Source organism: Phodopus roborovskii, unplaced genomic scaffold (assembly GCF_943737965.1).
Source record: "Phodopus roborovskii unplaced genomic scaffold, PHOROB, whole genome shotgun sequence".
In the NCBI taxonomy this organism is placed as follows: domain Eukaryota; kingdom Metazoa; phylum Chordata; class Mammalia; order Rodentia; family Cricetidae; genus Phodopus; species Phodopus roborovskii.
In genome coordinates this window covers 52,421,641-52,427,602 of record NW_026126480.1, presented here as the reverse complement: position 1 = coordinate 52,427,602, position 5,962 = coordinate 52,421,641, and positions in this window count along the sequence as shown.

Genomic DNA, 5,962 nt, shown 5'->3' with positions numbered 1-5,962 from the left:
TTTAAAGTGCTAGGGGGCCTTGGATTTTGGTTCCATCCCGTTTGGCCTTCCAACATAGTGGAGGTATGTTCTTTGCCAGCACTGGGATCACTGGGTGGGAGCTGTGCTTACCGCCCCAACTCTGGAGAGCAGCATGCAGCACGCTGAGTAAAAGCTAAATCTGCCATGCAGCGTGCTTCGTAGCCTGGAGATGCCTCTGTGTAACATGGCAGAAATCTGCCATGATGTGCACAAGTCTTATCTGTAGCCACCAACATGAACCAGGAAGCTATCTTTTAAATGAGCCACGCATCTGTTCGCCATCAGGAAATAGAGCCTATCTCCTGACTGTGTAAGCCCAGCAGATGTGATCCGGCCACTTGCCTGTATGGAGGGTGTTGAGGTATTGGGTACCTTCTCAGATTCTTTCCTCCTGACTCCGAGTGGGTGGTGAGCCACACAGGCTGGCCACAACCATTGACTTAACCCCAAGTGTTTGGAGTCCTGACTCAGACCCTTTGATAAAAAGTTGCCCTTAGGATGGACATTTTTCTGTGAAAATAATACATATTCTGCACTCCCTGCAGGATATGAAGGTTTATGTGGGATAGGATGAGTTACATCTATTTAACTCAGTAAATCTTTCCAATCTGTTAACAGAATTACAAAAGCTCTTCCTGAGAATTGGGAAGATTCCTTCCATCTATTAGATCCCACCATAGTTGCTGCCTCTGCAGCCTTTCTGTTACCCAAATTAGGAGGCAGTCGCTGGCCAGCCCTTGGGTATACCCCAATAAAAATCAAGCTTGCTTCAATCAAGCTTGGCTCAAACTGTGGTAGTGATCTTTTTCTTGCTGTTGGAATTAACAGTGGGCTACATGTGGCCCATAATTTGGTGACTTGGAACTAACCATAGGATACTGCGAGAATGATGAATACTGCTTCTTTGACTAGGTTATGGGGGCTGTAGTTCTGTCCTGTTGGGTCTTTCTGATGCTAGAGCTGGCTGCCTTGTTGGGAACTGCTTACCGGGCCTTCTTCAGTGGACAGTCCAAAAGGGACTCAGTATAGCCAGCCACCACAGAGTGTGAGTGGAAGGGGACCTTCCCCAGAGGAGCTGTGCAGGATTAGAATATAATAAGAAAACATATTTGTCTCATATTAATCTGGTTCCTGTCTTCTGACTCCCCTGAAGTTTTCTGAAAGGTAGGGTGTTAAGTCTTAAACACGGAACAAATGGCTGAGGTGTCTAGTTAACATATCAAAGTGAATCCAGCTGCTAGATACTCCCAGCATCTCTCAGTCCCTACCTGTTGTTACTGGGCCCTCTGGGCTGGCATGCCCGGCTCCTACCCTAAACTTCTCCAGCCCAGGGGCTGGGCTGCCTTTCTCAATATAACCCATTGTGGTTACCAGTTCTCTTTGGGCCTCCCAGAGGCTGCACCTGGTTCCCCTCTCTCTTCTTCCCCTCTCTGTTTCCTCACATGGCTCAGGGTCATATTCACTCTGGACTCTCCCAGATGTTCCTGCCCCTGACTATGCTCTCCCTTTTGTCTGCAATAAACTTTCTCTTCACCACACCTAGAAGCAATCGAGCCCTTGCTTTTTATTTCTTTTTCTCATTCAGAGGGGGCAGGTTTTGTTATTCTTGCTAAGCTACTTTCATCATCTTGGACTTTATGCTAATGAGGGGACTCCGGGAGGGGAGGGCCCAGCCTGATGATTACAGGCTTCAGTCAACAAGGCCAATGATCTAATTATAGTTAAAGAAATCTTATACAAATCCTAAACAACAGGCACAGACACCTTCAAGAAACCTTGGAAGTGTCAGGAAGGCAATGCATTTTGAGAAAGCACAGACCCGTCAGACCTTGTCTCATGGGTCTCTTCCTTTGAGCCCTGTGCTTTATAATAAACCAGTGCAGGAGTTGGCAAGATTGTTCAGTGGTTAAGAGCACTTCTGGCTCTTGCAGAGGACCTGAGTTCAGTTCCCAGTACCCTATCAGGTGGCTCACTAGAGTAACTCCAGTCTGAGGGGATCTGGTGTTCTCCTCTAGTGATCTGGTGCCCTCTCCTGGCCTTCTCTGGCACTGTACTCAACTTAAACTTAACCAGCAATAAATAACTTAAACCAGCAGTAAATGTCTTCCTGACCTCTGTGAGCCATTCTAGTGTAGGAAGATAAGGCCTACTGACTGAGAGATGAGCCTGCCTGGAGTCTGCCTGGTGCTGTCATAGGTCCTGGTTGTGCCTAGCCAATAAGGGGTGACCACTTGATGTCAAGGATCAGAATGCCTGCATGCTGGGAGGATATATAAGGTTCTCCCTATTGGTAAACAAATGAGTCTGCTGTTTTTCCTTTCACCTGACTCCCAGTGTCTGTGCTGTTGATGTCATACCTTCTTAGCCCATCTCCGGAGGAAGCCATTTGGATGAAGCAACATTCTAGCCTTTTTTTTTTTTTTTTTTTAACTTGAGAGTGGGTAGTGGATACTGCCTGTTTGTAGCCAGTTGTCTTGAAGTCTAGGGAGACTTGCACTTAGTATGAGAAGCCATATAGTTTTATGAGATTCTACACTAGTTATAGGCAAATGGTGTCAGAATTGAATTGTGTCTTAAGGCACCATTGGATATCCAGGGAGTAGAGTGGTCCCTCATCAAACCCTGTGACCAGCACTGCCCACTCATGCTGTGTTCTAAGCCAGGGCTAGCAGAGTCACACATGGGAATGGCTAGGTTCCCATGATGTCAGGGCTGCTCAGGAACAGCCACACCTGTGAGAACTCCTTACCTGGCTTCCTGGATGCCATCTGTCTTCACACCAGGGGACATTCTAGCTGAACTAGGACTCAGAGCCCTCTTGTGGCACCACACTGCTCCTTGTAGTTTATTTCTGTATCCCATTTGTGACAAGGTTCCTCTGTGAGCTCTGCCTGACCCCAAAGGAGGCTGACTACTTAATGGTAGTCACTTTCCATTCGAACCTCTGGGAGTTCTAGATGTATCTAGGAAGTTCTTTAGTTGCAATAGATGTTTTCTGGAGACTATGTGAACTCATTTCCTTTTCCTCAGAAACAAAACAAAAAAGTTAGGGCTGGAGAGGTGGCTCAGTGGATACAGTACTTGCCCATTGTGTACTAAGACCTGGGCTTCACCCCCAGCACTGGATAAACTAGGTGTGATGGCACACACCTGTGATCCCAGCACTTCCGAGGTGGGGACAGCAGCCTCAGTTCAGGGAGAGCTAGTCTGTACAGTGAGTTTGAGGGCAGCCCAGGCTATGTGAGACCTGTCTTAAACCAAATGAATAATAAATAATACATTGTTGCTTTTATCAGAGTTTATAATGCATAATCCTTGAAATTATGGTTTCTTTCTAACTGGCCATAAACAGAGCCCTGCCTTCTAGAACTGAATCATCTGATGTCTGCTGACTGATGGGCTCTGCTGAGTTAATTTGCATCTGTTTTGCCTGTGTGTATTCTAATGAAGTAGAGCACTCTCTGGTATGTATGTGTTGGGGGGTTAAGCTGGGTTCAAATCCAGGGCCTTATTCATGCTGAGCAAATGTTCTACCAAGGAACTGCAGTCCAGCCTCTTGCTGACATTTCTTTTCTTTGGGCTTCTGGTTCATTGGTCTCTCCTAGCTATGGATAGTTTCATTTTTAAACTCAACCTTATTTTCTGTGTCTGAGTGTTTTGCCTGCATGTGTGTGCACCACATGCCTGGTGCTCTCCGATCAGAAGAGGACACTGGATCACTTGGAACTGGAGTTACAAGTGGTTGTGAAGGGACAGGTGGGTGTTTGGATATGAAAGAACATGTGTTCTTAGCCACTCAGCCATCTTTCCAGGAACCAGAAAATTTGATGTAAAACTGTATTAGATTTTTTTGCGTGCCATCTCTCCCTGTGTGTGTGTGTGTGTGTGTGTGTGTGTGTGTGTGTGTGTGTGAGAGAGAGAGAGAGAGAGAGAGAGAGAGAGAGAGAGAGAAAGAGAGAGAGAGTCAGAAGATAGTTTTCAGGAGTTGGTTCTCGCCTTCACCCACATGGAGCTGAGTCCTGGGGATCAAATTTAGGGTGTCAGGCTTGGTGACAAGAGCCTTCACCTGCTGAAGCATCTCACTAGCCTGAACTACATAAGACTTCTACTCCTTGCGACTCTGCTTATATTAGGTTAGATGGCTTTAAAAAATTATACAGCAGGATGGTGGTGGCACCCTCCTGTAATCCAAGCACTTGGGTGGCAGAGGCAGGTGGAGCTCTGTGAGTTCAAAGCCAGCCTGGTCTACAGAGTGAGTTCCAGGAAGGCCAAGGCTACACAGAGAAACCTTGTCTCAAAAAAACAAACAAAAAGGGGGGGGGGGGATCCTGCAGAAATGAGCAAATACGGAGTTAGATAGCTATAAGGTCTTGTGCTAATGTGGAGGTGGCGTATTTGAGACCAGAGGATTAAGTCTGCCTGTCAGCTATGAAGTGGGGGCTCCTTCTTGGGAGAGGTATAGTGACCCCACGAACTGGGAGCCACCCCAGTCACACACCTAGCAAGTGAGCATGGATCTCAGTCCAAGCTTCAAGGAAGTTAACTCCACCTGTTTCTGGATGAGTCCCAAGTGGGACTTCCTGAAGACTATCCTACAGTGGGGCTGAAGACAGGGCCCATTGGTGAAAAGTGCTTGCTGTGCAAGCTTGACAGCAACCCAAGTTCAATCCCTGGAGCCACTGGAACCCCCAGTGGATGGGAAGAAGCAACTCCCAAAAGTTGTCCTCTGACCTCCACTTGTGCAATGTGGTATGTAAGAGCATACTGTACTGACACATACACACAGTGACACACATACATCACACACATATACCGCACATACATACACTACACACATCACACACATCATACATATACATATACACATACACCACATACATCACACACATCATACATACACACACATCATACACACATATATCATATATTACACACATACATACACATCACATACATACATACACATATACAACAACAACTAATAATAATAATAATAATAATAATAATAATAATAATAAATTTAAAAAGCACAGTGGCCATACTTGGTTTCAGCCTTTAAAAGCACAGTGGCCATACTTGGTTTCAGCCTTTAAAAACACAGTGGCCATACTTGGTTTCAGCCTTCTGAGGCCTCAAGGAATTCTGTGTCTTCTTTGGACTTCTGACCTCCAAGACTGACAGGCAACAGCTGACAGCTATCTCTGTCTCTCTGTCTGCCTCTCCTCTGTCTCTGTCTGTCTTCCTCTCCCTGGAACTAGGTAGTCACAGACTGTTCTCCAACTGGCATCAATCTCCTTGTCTCTGTTGCTGGAGTGACTGGATTCCAGTCATGTCCATGTCCATGTCATGTTTTTAAATTTTACCCTTAATTATATTTAGCCCCCCCACCCCCTTCTGAGACAGGGTTTCTCTGTGTAGGTTTTGGAGCCTGTCCTGGAACTCACTCCAGAGGAGAAACTCAAGCTCCATTGGGGTGGTGGTGAGCTTTGTGGCCAATGTCTTGTACACAATGCTCACATGCGTCAGAGTCACACGAAATGCTTGCTTAAACATTTCTGGGTTCCGGGTGTAGCTAGAGGGAGAGAGCTTGCTTTGCATGTTATAAGGACTTGGAAATAAAAGACAAACAAGCAAACAAATAAAAACCCAGGCAAAATTCCAAAACAAAGCAAGAGACTCCGGGTACAGCCCGGGAGTTTGACATCCCTACAGGTGGAAGGAAATAGCAGTAATTTGCTTTGGTAGAAAACTTCCTTAGAGCTCACCTTCCCCTTCTGCCCCTCCCTGCAGGAAGGAAACGGAGCTCCATCCATTGGATACGGGGCTTGTTGCTTCCGCCTCCCAGCATGATCCCTTCATTCTCATTGGCTGTCGCTGGGAGTCATCACAGAGCGGTCACTCTTCCTCCGGAACGCCAGGTTCTAGTAGCTGGAGTCTGGCT